We start from the raw sequence: 14,945 nt of genomic DNA on the forward strand, positions 1-14,945 counted from the left end.
GAAAAGGAGAATTATAAGTTGTTTAATGGGCCTTAAATCGATTAAGGAAACAACTTATTTTGGGGTGAAGATTGCTTTGAGAAGATTGGTTCGTATTGATTTCATTAATATCATAGATAAATCTTTGGAAAAAATTAATGCTTGGGGGAATAAATTTATCTCTTTGCAAGGGAGAATTGTTCTTTTTAAATCAGTTTATTTATCACTTCCCATATTTCAGTGTATGCATTCACTTGTTCCTAAAAGTATTCTTTGTGATTTTGATAAGATGTGTAGGAGCTTTATATGGCACAAACAAGATGGTAAAGTTGGTATTCATTATGTCAATTAAGATGTCTTGTGAAAACCAATTGAGATGGGTGGACGTGGAATTTATTCTTGTATGGATAAAGTGTGCCCTGCTAGAGCTAAGTTGGCATGGAATTTCATTAATGATAAGGATTCTTTATTTTATAAGATGATATCCAGTAGGTATTGTCCAAGGATTCCGAATTCTTGTTTATATAAAAATTGTTCTACTACATGGAAAATACTAACTGTTGGTGCCAATGCTCTGAATCATATCATTAGGTGGAGAATAATGGATGGAAGATCCATTAATGTTCTCAATGATGTTTGGATGCTGGACAAGTATCTTTTGAGATGGCCAACGTTTGTTTCAATTCATGTTGATCCTAAATTGATGGTGGAGAATTTTATTGTTAATGGAGCATGGAATTTAGATGAACTTGAAAGCTATTTTGGCGATGAGCTTGTTTTAATTATATGTAAAATAAATATTTTTTCTGATATAAGAGAAGTCCAAGTGGAGCTGATTCATCAGATCTCAGTAGGACCATTTCTGAAGTTACTAGATGGACAAGGGGGGGGTGAATTGTGAAAACTTTATGAAAATAATTAAAACCTAAGAAGGAGTTCTAATTTTTATTTTATTCTTTTAAAATTTTAACATAAAAAAAATTAAACAATGTTTCTTTCACAAAATTTCCCAAGCGAATATTATGAAATAAAATGCACGTAATAATGAAAAGACAATAAGAAAAAAGCACACCGAGATTTTTATAGTGGTTTGGTCAAACCATGACCTACGTTCACTCCCCGGAGTCCTCAGCTCCGAGTATTTTGCTACAAGCAATAGCTCTCCTTTTGCCCCCCTTGGCAAGGCGGAGAAGCCCTTATAATACTCCCTTTCACCAAGCCAGCGTGGCGAAGTGCCAAACTTTGTTTTCACCCACCTGGCGACGGCAGAGAACCTTCTCTTTTTTCTCCCTCCTGGAGAAGGTAGAGTATCTCGAGGTCACAGATGTAGAAGATTCTTTCCCCTTGGAGATCCTCCCACAAATTCTTCTAGGGCCACAGGAGGTGCAAGATGTAGCAAGTTCGGAGCAACCGTGTGATCTCCCTCACACCTCTTCTCCCTCACAATGTTCTCTTCTCCTTCCTCTCTCAAACCCTAAAGAACTTCTCAAGAGCTCTCTCCCTCAGAATCCCTTACTAACCCCGTTCTCCTCTCTGATTCACACCATCAAAATATGACAAGTTTTACACAAAAAATGGGTTCCAAAATCCCTGAGATATCAAAAGTAGTCGTTACTATCGTACAATACGGTTTCTAATCGTACAGTATGATTTGTATAAATAGACTTCATCTGGTACGAAGTGGTATGAACAGTTCAAAAACATTCGTACTGTATGATATTAAATCGTACGGTACGATCCACAATAATTCAGTTCGTACAAGATGATAGTCGGGATGATCAAGCATCATCTCTGTTCATCATACAGTACGATGTACATCATACAGTACGATGAGACAAAACCCAAGAGATCATCCAGGACTATCTTCGGAATGATTAAAATTCATCACTATTTATCATATTGTACGAACGGATTCGTACAGTACGATGTTCAAATTATAATTAAGCCCGTATTTCTTGCACTAATCACGGGTTAAATTAAGTAAGTATTTAAAATAAATCGTATCATACGATCATGTTCATACAGTACAAACGGCACAAAATAACTTACTTAAGTTAAAACGACAGTAGGATTTTGGATTTGAACATATCATACAGTACGATTACATTCGTACGGTATGATCTATTCATAGAGTCGTCCTACAAAGCTCTGATCGTACGGTACGAAATAACATTTTACAGTACGATCTACAGAGAAAGACAAACTCTAAAATTTTCATTTAAAAATGCTCTCCCCCTGTGTGTGTGCATGGTTGCTCAGACTTTTATGCATTTTGTGGCCAGATTCAATAAAATAAAAATAAAATAAACAGAAAAATACATTGCAGACTCATACTCCTAACATACCCATTCTTGAGTCTTCCTGTCATTCTGAGTAGCTTTTGATCTTTCCTGAAATGTTAGTACTCACGGACAATAGCAAATAATATTCAATGAATCTCAAAATAATTCAAACGACATTATTTGTCATCATCAAAATCTCAAACTCGGGGTCATGGGTTGCAACAATTTCTGGTTTAGCTTTTGAGGTTATGGTTGATAATATTCCTAATAAATATTATTGGAAGTGGATTAAAATACTCAAAGTTAATCCTTATATATAGAATTTTTGGTGGAGGATTTTCCATAATGTCATTCCTACTTCTCATTTTCTTGTTCATAGGAAATTGAAAGAGGATAATTCCTGTCTTAGAGGTTGTGTACAAATAGAGGTTTATGAGCATGTGGTAGTTGTCTATCTGAAACTTATCGAGATTATTCAGATTTTAATTAAATTGAGATTTGCTTTACCTATTTTTTTCTTCATTTCAAGATTGTTGTGTTTGGATGGAATGAAATTTCTCTAATCAATTTTTTTTTAAGATTATATTGTACTGCTATTTTCTTATCATGCAAATTGAGATTTAAAGGTTTTTTTTGTTGGAAATTAAGATAATTTTTTGTTTATTGCTTCTAACATGGTGAGTGTTGCTTCTGCTATTAGTTTGGCCAGTGGTGATAATTTTAATTCGGACATCTGTGATGTTAATCAGTCTCATCAGTAGTTGAAGAAATCTTGGCATCCTTCACCTCCCGATTGGATCAAAGTGAATGTTGATGTGTGTTTTCTCTCCTCATACAAGGCTAGTATTGGAGGTATTTTTAGAGATCATAAAGGGAGATTTTTATTTGCATTAGTTTTTAGTGAACTCCATTGGTATATTGGTCAATTAGAGATGATTGATGTTCATTCTATAAGCAGTTACTTGCAAACATAGATGTCTTAATATAAAGGAATCATAGTTGAAGGTGATAATGCTAATGTCATCTAGCTTCTTCAAAGGAATTCAAAGAATTCTAAATATCGTGTGGTGGATAATCAATGGGATAATAGTTGTTGTCTTAAAGACTTTAGTTATGTTATTTTAAATTATGTTGATAGGGATTGTAATAAATTAGACGTTCTTTATGCTAGCATAGGTATTTGTAATTATTTTCTTTGGGACGATTTTAGTTTGAGTAGTATTCCTCGTTCTTTTAATAATTTGTTAAAAGAGGAATGCGAGCTTATTAGTAGGTTGTAATAGTTTCTTTTTAATGTTATTGCTTTGATATCTTTAAAAAAAACCATGTAGAACTCCCTCTTGCAAACCCTTGAATTTCATGAGGATCTTCTGTCTCTCTCACAAACTCTACCCTTTATATCCCAAGATTTAGGCTCTCTCTTCAAGTTTTCTTTAGAAGAAAGTAACTCAATTAATGATAAAAATACTCTTACAAAGTCTTATGAGAAAGCTTAAATAGAGGGTTTAAAAAACCTAAAAATTCAATCCAGCTATTAGAGTTCATCAATATAATCACATGATTGTATAGTATGTTATCGAGAATTTGTCCTGTTAATATTGTACCATCACCAGTTAGTGCAGTACGATCAGTTCAATTTTGTTCATATTGTATGATTTTTAGTTAGTACAGAACAATTAGTTCACTTTTGTCTGTCAGTACTATATGATTAGCATTTAGTATAGTATGATTTATTTAGATTGTAATGTATGAATGAATAGTAATAAGGCCAACTAGTTCAACCAAATTGGTATTCATCTAAGATGAATCCTAGGTAAAGAAAATATCAACTCTATCAATTGTATGGTATAATCCAGTTCATACATTATGATGAAAAATAAAAATTAAACCAATTTGGTTGATTGATCAAAGGATTAAATTAGTTAATATTTTAAAGATTGTATAATATGATTTTCTTCATATAGTACAAATAGAACAATATTTAAAATTCAAATTTTTGCCTAATTTATTAAATGGAAGGGTTTCTTATTATAACAGATCATATAGTATAATATACCTAGACTAGATGTTTTCTCAAATAAATAAAATATTTTATTTTATTTCTATAACAACAGATCATATAGTATGATCTATATCATATAGTGTGATTTATATCATACAATATGATGCGCCAAAAATTTAAAATATTTAAAATTATTTTTATTCCCCTTGTGTGTGTGTGTTCGGTTATCAGAATAGCATACACCCTTACAAAACTTAACTCAAGAAATAAAAATAAATAAATAAATAATAATGACTGTTTCAACACACCCTATTCTAACCAATCTTGAACCTTGAATCTTCATTGAACGAGGCATGATATACTTTAAATTTTAGTACACACACAAAAAATATACACTATAAATATTAGGAGAAATAAAGAGGTAATAAAAAGTATTTGTTATCATCAAAATATAAACTCAAGAGCCTGAGTTATAACATGTATAACATAGTCACCTATTTCATAACAAGGATTCATCAATAATGGTTTTCAAACATAGAGAGCTAAAGTATTCAATGCAATTTATATTAAGTATATAAATAATGATGACTCTTTTCTCGTCTAAAATAAATTTACCATTCAAACTAATCATGCATTTTGTAGATAAAAATTTACAAATAAATCCTTTGTCACATAACTGACTAATACTAAGTAAATTTTTTATGATATAATAAAAAGTTCTTCATAAGATAGTTGACTTATCTCATCTTGATCTAACTGATCAAGATTATTATTAGCCATGATATAGGTTTGTTACCTCCTCCTCTACTTCTTATTTAGATGATTTTAAGGTTGAGTCAACCAAAAAGCTTTCTATGTATGTTGCATCCCCTTTCTGAACTTTTCCTTCTCTTCACCATTTTCCTTAATTGGGTGAGTTTTCAGTTTGGGGTAATATATTAGTAGATGTCCTGGTTTCCTGTATTCAAAACATATCATGTTAGATGATGCTTTAAAATTTTATTATTTTTACCTTTGTTCCATTATTCTTGGTGATGCTTCTACTTCATTTCTAGGAAATTTTTGAACTAACTGGTCATCAACAAAATATCATCACCCTCCTCTACTACAAAACTATCACTGTTCAAGTTATTGGCTTTTAAGGCTGTAGACTTCTCATTTTCTTGTCACCTGCATCATGTAGTCTTTGACTCATGCTTTGTTCGTAGGCAACGTGTGGCATAAGTAAGTTATCAATCAAAAATACATTTAAATCTTTGGATTTTTAAATTACAGTGACTTTAGCATCATAAGCACTAGGAAGGTTGTGTAAAATCTTGTCTTTTTTTTTCAAAATTAGAAACTTCATTATCCAAGGCATATAGGGATGTCACTATCCGAGTGGGCCTAGTGTACATTTAAGATATAAGCTTGCAAGGTTTCATGAAAATAGTTCATAGTCATGCAGTAAAATACTTAACCTAGACTATTTAACTTCACTAGTTCCCTCGTATGTGATGCATAATCTATCACATATTTCCTTCCCTATAGTACAGGTAGATACTCTCATGTAATCCTCAAATTGCAAAGCATAGAAAAAATAATTCAAATATTTAACATGTAATTAAGCAAACTCTCCATCCTCATGACTCCATTCAGTAAATGTGATATATGTTTTGACTCTATAAACTATTCGGGATGGAAGTAAATAACATGTTTAAATCATATGCCAAATTCTATAATCAAAGGATTACAAAAATATAAACATGCAATTTTTTTTTAAAATCAAAAGGAATATTTTGAAACCAAGGTGGATGGGTTATAGAATAACCTTGAAAAATATTTTTATTTCTAAAATGTGCCATAATTTCTTGACTTGGGGATATTAAAATTATGAATTCCAAGACGAAGTGGTACCACTTAAATGTTCATGAAGGTTGTAAGACATCATCAAACTATCCCTTGGTGCAACAAGAGGGGTGGGGGGAGGGTGAATATTGGTACTTTTGAAAATACTGCAACTAAAAACTTTCTTTTTATTTTATGCTAGATGACAATTTTCGAAAACAAATCTAAATGGTAACTTAACACAAGCAAACTTAATTCAGAACTTCAAATATATTTTTTTTTATTTAAGGCACAAATACAATATGAAATTTCTCTTTTTACTAATAAAGAATTAACCTAACTACAACATTGAATAAGAGATGAAATTTGCATAGGAAATCTAAAGTGCAAAAACAAAAAAATACAAAAAAGTAAAAAAAAAAAAAAATTCAAAAAGAGCACACTAAAATTTTATGTGATTTAGTCAACCTTAACCTACGTCCATTCCATGGAGTCCTCCTCTTTGGATGTTGCACTAACATTATAATGACTTTACTTTTTTCCCTACAACAAGTCATATGAACTGTTACAATATAGTTACTCTCCTACTACCAAACCCGATGAGGTGAAGAACTAGAAGCTATTTCACCCTCCTAATGATGGTATCAAACCTTTAATCATTTTTCAATCTCTTGGTGAAGGAAGAGAACCCATGAAATCTTTCTCACCCTCCTGGTAATGTCGGAGAACCCTAAACCCTGACTTTGAAGCTTCTCTCCCAAGAGTAACTCCAAAAACTCACCAAGACTATAGGAGGAAGCTTGGTATAAGATTACCTGGAGAAACTATGTGAATACCTGGAGAAACTATGTGAATACCCCTCGCACTCCTCCCACACACACAACCTCACCATCTTTCTCTCTAAGCCTAAAGGTTTCTCAAGAAATTCTCACTAAGAGTTCCTTCAATAACCAAAAGTTCATTAAAGAAACTTCTATGAGATGCTTAAGTATAAGGCTTAAAAAAACCTAAATTTTTAATTTTTCTATCTCTATACATTTCGTACAATCTGGTTCATAGAGTATGATAAATTCAAAACAGATGATCATCCAATATAAGGGAAAATTCATTCGAATGAGCTGTTCTAATTCTACATACTTATCATACAGTATAATCATTTATTCTTATGGTACGATTTGTTTAATTCCACTTCATTCATATATGATAATTAGAAATCATCTCTATCAATCATCTGATATAATTCACATCATATAGTACTATTAGTGTAATATGAATAGTTTTTATAGTATAATATATGTATTGTACTATACGATTAGTTTAAAAAATAAGAATTGTTTCAAGTAATATCTCTAGGATGACAAAATTTTATGTTGGTCAATAGTTCAGTACAATCTTCATCTTATAGTATGATTACCCATATTTATTAAACCTTGATTTAATTGACTAATCAAGGTGGATAATTTAAGTATGATTTCAAATAACTACAGATAATTATGTTTGTATAATATCATTAGTTCAAATATAAATATTAAAATACTTAATAAATATGGTGGCTAGAGTTTACTAATCAAAACAATTTATACAGTACAATATAGATCAAATAGTTTGATTAGTTTACTAGCATTAATGATTCAATTTGTTGTTAACCCTCTTTATCGAATAATTTATTGTGTAATATGATTGTAACGTAAGGTACAAGTAGTTCAAAAAAATTTCAACTCAAAATTTTCTCACTCCAATGTGTGTGTGCATAGTTGCCAATTTTCTATATATCCTTGCTTGGCCACACTTAAGAAATTGAAAATTAAAGAAAATGTAAATTATAGAGTCTTTTAAATGACTTCATATGCTACCCAAACTTAAGTGTTGATTAATCTTATATGATGTATGATGTACCTTAAATTTTAGTGCGCATAAATAAAATAATATCAAATATTTATATTGAAAAATGAAATATTAATTAATAATGTTTGTTATTATCAAAAACATAAGCTCAAGAGTTGGGAAAGAGTTTGGAGAGATAGAGGATATTGGAGAAATAAGTTTGAATGAATGTTCATTTAAGCCAAATTTTCCCCCACTTAACTTCTACCTTTTATAATGAATGTTTGAGATTTGTTAGGGAGAAGCCTGGATACTTCCCAAGTGTCCCCATGCTTTTAGAAGATAAGGGAGAGGGAATAAGTTGAGTGTGACCCTTATTGGCTCATGTAGTGTGGGACCATATGCCTTTTCCTTTATTTGGCTAAGCCAATGCATAGCTTGGTTTAAAAGCTACATTAGGGGGGTTATAGGGAAACTTTAGGCTAATTTGGAAAAGATTTAAGCGAGTTTTATTGGAAGAAATGGGGTGCTTAGGTGGCTTGATGATGTGGCAATAATTTAACCCTTTTCCATGAGTTTGAGATGGCTTGTAGAATTTTTGACCTATTAACTATTCAATGTTGACTGGGATAGTCCTTGAGGAGGTCATGCATTCTGGTAAAAACAGCCTCAAGGAGTTTGGAGACAAGGGATTGAAGTTTGCATGGGTGATGAGTGTATATGAGGGGTTTGACAATGCATAAAAATTTGACCAAGTAAAATCCATGGCGATTTGTCTTAAGGAAATATTATAAATTCTTGGAATGTCCAATTAAATGATTTTGAATGGTTAACTTGGTTTGAAATTCCTTAGAGCATTGATTTTGACATTGGTTGGGTGTATGATTGATTTGTTAAATTCTGATTGACCTGGTTAGCAAAGTCAACCCACAGGTTGGGTTTAGTTTTAAAAGTTTGGTTTGATGATTATAGACTAATGGAAGTGGTCTCAAGCTATGACATAGTCAATTGGATTGAAATACCCAATTAAGCCCTTAAGGGGTAATTTGGTAAATATGAGTTGACTTGGTCAATCAGTCATGATCAAGACTTAAATTTGAGTTAAATTCATTCCTAAGTGTGTATAGGATGCATTAGAAGAGGTTTCATGTCCATATATGGATTGGCCATATTGATGTTTGGGGAAAATTCAAATTTTACTTGTTAGGGGCATTTTGGTTATTTAGGCCACCGGTCAACTCTAAGGTGTACTATAATGTTTGATAAGTAATAAAATAAGTCATGGACATAGTCAAGGGTTTGGGGATGCTCCAATGTTAAATTCCATAATGTGAAAGGTCTAGTGGCTTAGGATGTAAATATTTAAAGGTTTTATAGCCTTTAGATTTCAATCAAATTTTTGGGTTAGAGGTCTCACATTGGTTGAAATTTAAATGGCTGACCCTAGGGACATTCCTAATGAATATTAAATAGATAGATCATGAATTAGGGGTTATTTGACTGGGTTTTGATGTGATTTAAAAATTAGTCATAAAGGGTTGTACGACATTAGCCTTTAACTTTTAATTTTGTCTAAAATTTTATATTTGAATATGATTATAGATTTGATTGATTAAATTTTATTCCTCTTAATAAATAATAATAAATTAGTTTATTTTTTATGATTAGATAAAGTAAATTATGTGGTGTTCAGTGGGTGTTAGTGTATTTAGTTGATTAATATATTGAGTTATCTGGCTACAGTGCAGGCTATAACTTCAAGTGACTTTAGGTTGATATAGACTAGATTATTTAAATTGATTACATATAAAATTTGAGTGTGATTGATGAGTAGATGTTTCAAGTTTGAATGGAGACTCGATATTTGTAGGCAATTACAAGCTGATATTTGAAGTGTATATTGAGTTTTGGATGCATGAAAAAGTTCATCAAGAAGGCGATACATATGCTGCTAGATGCATGAATCATATACCCCATCTTTAATAGTGCTTGGGTGAGTCTTATCCAATGTATTCCTAATAAAAGAAGCCTAATTGTAATGTCTAATAAGAATAATAAATTGATTCGTATTAGGATGGTGATTGGCTGGAGAATTTGCATTGATTATTGGAAGATTAATAAGGCTACTAAGAAAGATCATTTTCCCTTACCCTTTATTGATAAAATGTTAGATAAATTTGTAGGGCATTCATTTTATTATTTCTTAGACATGTAATCAGGTTATCATCAAAATCCTATAACACCTGAAGTCTATAATATGACTACCCTCACCAGTCCTTATGGGACATTTACTTTTAGAAAGATGCCTTTCAGGCTTTGAAATGCCCATGCTACTTTTTAACATTGCATGATGTCATTTTTTATTTCATTAAGGAGGGCATTAAGGTATTTATGGTTTATTTTTCTATTCTTGTCACCATATTTTACTCTTACTTGGATTGTTTTACGATTATTTTAAAATGTTACATAGAAATTAATTTAGAATTTAATCTAAAAAAATGTAAAATCATGGTAGCCTAAGTTATGGTGTTAAGACATAATATTTCCAAGAAAAGATTAGAGGTGATTGAAGCCAAGCTTCAAATTGTTACAATCCAGGATCCCTAGTCTGTAATTTTGATGATAATAAATAATGTTGATTGAATTTTTCCATCCTTCATTAAATATTTTATATGTTCCTTTTGTCAGTGAAGTAATAACATTTCAGGGAGATTACACATTACTCAAGAAAACTAAAGACTCAAGACTAAGTAGATTAGGATACGAAGGAGTATATAATTTTTATTATTTTTTATTTTTTTTTCTAGAGTCTGGCCATAAAATAGTGTATACAGATTGAGTGACCATGCACACATATAGGGTGAGAATTTTTGTAATAGAAAAAAAAATATTTTATTATATATCATATTATATGATTTGAAATATTACTATAGGATATATTGTGGCTTCAAGACAAACAATAAATTAGCCTCTATGAACTAATCATATTGTATAATCTTGATCGTATTGTACGATTTATTATCAATCTAAAACCCTAGCCTCCAGATTAGTTTATGTAAGATTTTAAAACTATAACTTTAAACACATCATATTGTACGATTCAAATTGTATTGTATGAATATTTAAAATCTGGCTAAAATTAACCCCCATGATTACTCAAGAATGAGAAGGTCTGCTGCCATCACTGTAAAGGGTGACATAGCGTCTGACACTCCGCCACATCAGGGAAGGTGAATGTGATTTGTGTAAAGGCTTCTCTGCTTTGTTGTGGGAGTAGAAGGAGAGTCACTTTTGAGTAGTGCAAATCTAAGAGTGTAAGAATCTAAGGAGTGGACGTAGGTCAAGGTTGATCGAACCACTTTAAAAATTTATAGTGTACTTTTTTCATTTTTTGCATTTTACTTTCCTTGTATTTAATTTTACTATAACTGCTTGTTGAAAATTTGATTTTTGAATTATGTTGTGTGATTTTGAAAATTTCATCACTATTTTTGCAATTATTATCAAATCATTAGCCTTCGCATTTGATTAGTTAAGTTATCTTTTTGAAACAAACAAAAAAATTGAAAAAAAAAACTCCTATTTAGGATTTATTTTTAAATTACTTATTCACCCCACTCTTGGTGCATCTTGTACTTTCAAGTGATATCAGAGCGGAGTCTCAAAATAGTATTTTAGAAAACCTAGAGAATTATGATCCATAACTCACTTTTGTAACCATAACACTGCGGAGGGTTATTCCATAACCAGTTTACCCTTATTTGACAACATACCATTTGATTTTTGAAAATTTTGAATGTTTACATTTTTATAATCTGTAGACTATCGCATGTGGATGTTGATACAAGAAGATTACACTGCACCTTTTCAACTTTTGAATGGCATTTAAACTAAAATACCATTTATTGAGTGGAGCTTTGAGGATAGGGAACTTGTGTAGTTAAATGCAAAATGCTTGAATTATTTCTTTTACACATTGAAATTAAAAGACTATATGAGAGTGTCCACCTTTTCTATTGGCAAGGAGATCTGGGATAGATTATGTATCACATATGAAGGAACTAGTGAGGTTAAACAATCTAGATTAAATATTTTACTACATGACCATGAACTCTTTTGCAAGAAACCTAGCAAGACTATATATGCCATTGACACTATTCTAAGTGAAAACATTTAAACATTTATTCCATTGACAATTTGCTTGGGACACTCATTTCCTACGAGCAAGGAGTGAGTCAAAGGCAAAATAATGTAGGAGAAAAGAAGAAATAGCAAAATGGTGGCTCTAAAAGTAAATAATTTTGAAAGTGATAGTTCTAAAATGGAGGAAGATGATGATATAGCCTTGATGACCCGTCAATTCAAGAAATTTCTAAAGAGAAAAAAAAGACGTCAGTTAAACAATTGGAATAAAGGTAAAAGCTAAAAGAATATTAAAGTAACATCTGAAATATTTTGCTTTAAATGTAAAAAACCAGGCCGCCTTCGAGCTTATTTCCCCAATATGAAGACCCTTCTAACCAAGGAGAAGGGTGAGGAGAATCCATAGTATAAGAAGGGCAAGCTAAAGACACATAAGACTTTTTAGGCCAAATCTATCTCAGAATCATTAGAAGAAGAAGCAGAGGAGGATGTAACAAATTTGTGTCTAATGACTAATGATAATCTTGATCAATTGGATCAAGACACAATATGTCAACTTTCTTGTGAAAAATTATTAGTTATTTTTTAAAAAATCATGATTTGTATAGAAAATTAAAGAAATTGCATGATAACCTTAACATGGAATTTAGTAATTTATAAAACGAGCATGCTAATTTAGTTAAAGAATATTTTGTCTTAGATAGAGGTCACATGTCCTTGCTTGATGAATTTGATACATTAAATAAGAAGCATATTGGGTTATCTAAGGCACTCAATTCCTTGAAAACATTGCATATTGAGCTAGAAAAAGAATTTAAGGAATTATATTATCTTTCATGTAAATTAGATAGCAACGAGCATGCATTAAAAATGGAAGTGACAGGCTATGAATATGCAAATAAAGTTTTATAAACAAAAATTATAGCACTTGAAAATAATAAACTATCACCCTAGTTAGCTTAAATGTATCACACAACCTTAGGAAGAGACACCACCACCCACATAGGTTAGTGAACCCATTTCCTGGTCTTAAGTGCTTCTGTTGTAGCATGCTAAAACATATAGCCAACACTTGCATGATTCAATATACGACACATCTTATGTGGAGACCTAAAGTGCATTCATCATAGCATATCAAGCATATATCACATTCATCAAGCATAAGGAGGAACCCAAACTCACTTAGGCTCCCAAATATAATCTTTGAATGACATTATAGGGATGCTCTTCTGAAAGACCTAGAGAGAGCATGTGGTACTTGTAAAGTAGCTGCTCAAGATATATGATAGGAGACATGAAGTAGTTCATTACACTAGAAGCCAGGGTAAGAGGAAAAGGTGACTTTAGGAGACAACGCCACTAGGAAAGTGGTGGGCTCATGTATCATTAGCAATTCTAATAATTTTTTAATTGAAAATATTTTATTAGTTGATGGCTTAAAGCACAATTTGTTAAATATTAATCAATTATGTGATAAATATTAATCTTTCCAATAAAGGCATGATTAACTTAAATGAATAACTTTTTTAGAAGGAAAATAGATAAACAATGTCTATAAGTTTGATCTTAACTATATTATAATTTCAAGTTCCTTGTGTTTAAAAATAATAATGGATGACTCTTGGCTATGGCTAAGGATATGCCATGCTAGTATGAAAACACTTAGGAATATCACTAGGAAAATCTTTGTTAGAGGGACACCTATGTTAGATTTCACAAAAGACCATCTATGTGATGCCTGCCAACTAGGAAAATAATTAAAATCATCAATTCATTCAATTAAGGTTGTAAACAAAGGTAGGCCACTAGAAATCCTTCACATGGACCTATTTGGACCTGTTAACACAGCTAGCCTAGGTGGAAAAAATTATGGATTTGTAATTGTAGATGAATTCTCAAGATTCACTTAGGTAAGATTTTTAGCACATTAGAGTGAGTCATTTGAGGAATTTAAAACCTTGTCAACTTGGATTCAAAGGAAATTAAGATGTGAAATATCAATAATCCATAGTGATTACAGTGGAGAGTTTCCAAATGAAAGTTTGAATCTTTTTGTCAAGAGATAGGAATAAAGAATAAATTCTCCACCCCTTAGTCTCCTCAATAAAATGGGATAACTGAGAGAAAGAATAGAACCATGGTAGAAGCTGCTAGGGTGATTCTAGGTAAGTACACTCTTCCCAAATACTTCTAGATAGAAGATATGAACACTTCTTATTATGTTTAAAAATGTGAACATTATATCTAAGTTGAATAAATACTCTATTAACTCCTTAAGGGTAAGACACCTAATATTTCCAACTTGCATGTCTTTTATTGCAAATTTTTTGTCTTAATCAATAAGAATTCTCCCTTAGGAAATTTGATCCCAATTCTGACAAAGCTATCTTCTTAGGCTATTCATCTGTTGGTAAACCCTACATAATCTTCATTAAGTGGACCTTGGTAGTAGAAGAATCTACCCATATAGTATTTGATGAATCAGATAGGACCTTTGAACTTAAATTTGAGGAAGATGAGGTAGAGGCCATTTAGGGGGTAGAAACCATTACCATAGAAGATATAGTAGAACCTCAGAAACCAATACCTAGATATTGCAAATATTCTTCTTGTCATCCTAAAGAATTAATATTAGGACACCCATCTGAAGGTGTTAGAATTAGGCACATACTTAAGAAAGAGGTTAGTCATTCCACATTTATCTCTATAATAGAACCCATAAGTATAGATCAAGCTTTAGGGGATGAATTCTAGATCCTAGCAATTCAAGAAGAGCTGAACTAATTTATTAGGAATGATGTATGAGAATTAATCAAGAGACCTAAAGAGTAGAGTGTGGTGGGAACAATGTGGGTCTTTAAAAATAAGGTGAATGACTCAGGAATCAT

Source organism: Dendrobium catenatum, unplaced genomic scaffold (genome assembly GCF_001605985.2).
Source record: "Dendrobium catenatum unplaced genomic scaffold, ASM160598v2 fragScaff_scaffold_101, whole genome shotgun sequence".
NCBI classification, from domain to species: domain Eukaryota; kingdom Viridiplantae; phylum Streptophyta; class Magnoliopsida; order Asparagales; family Orchidaceae; genus Dendrobium; species Dendrobium catenatum.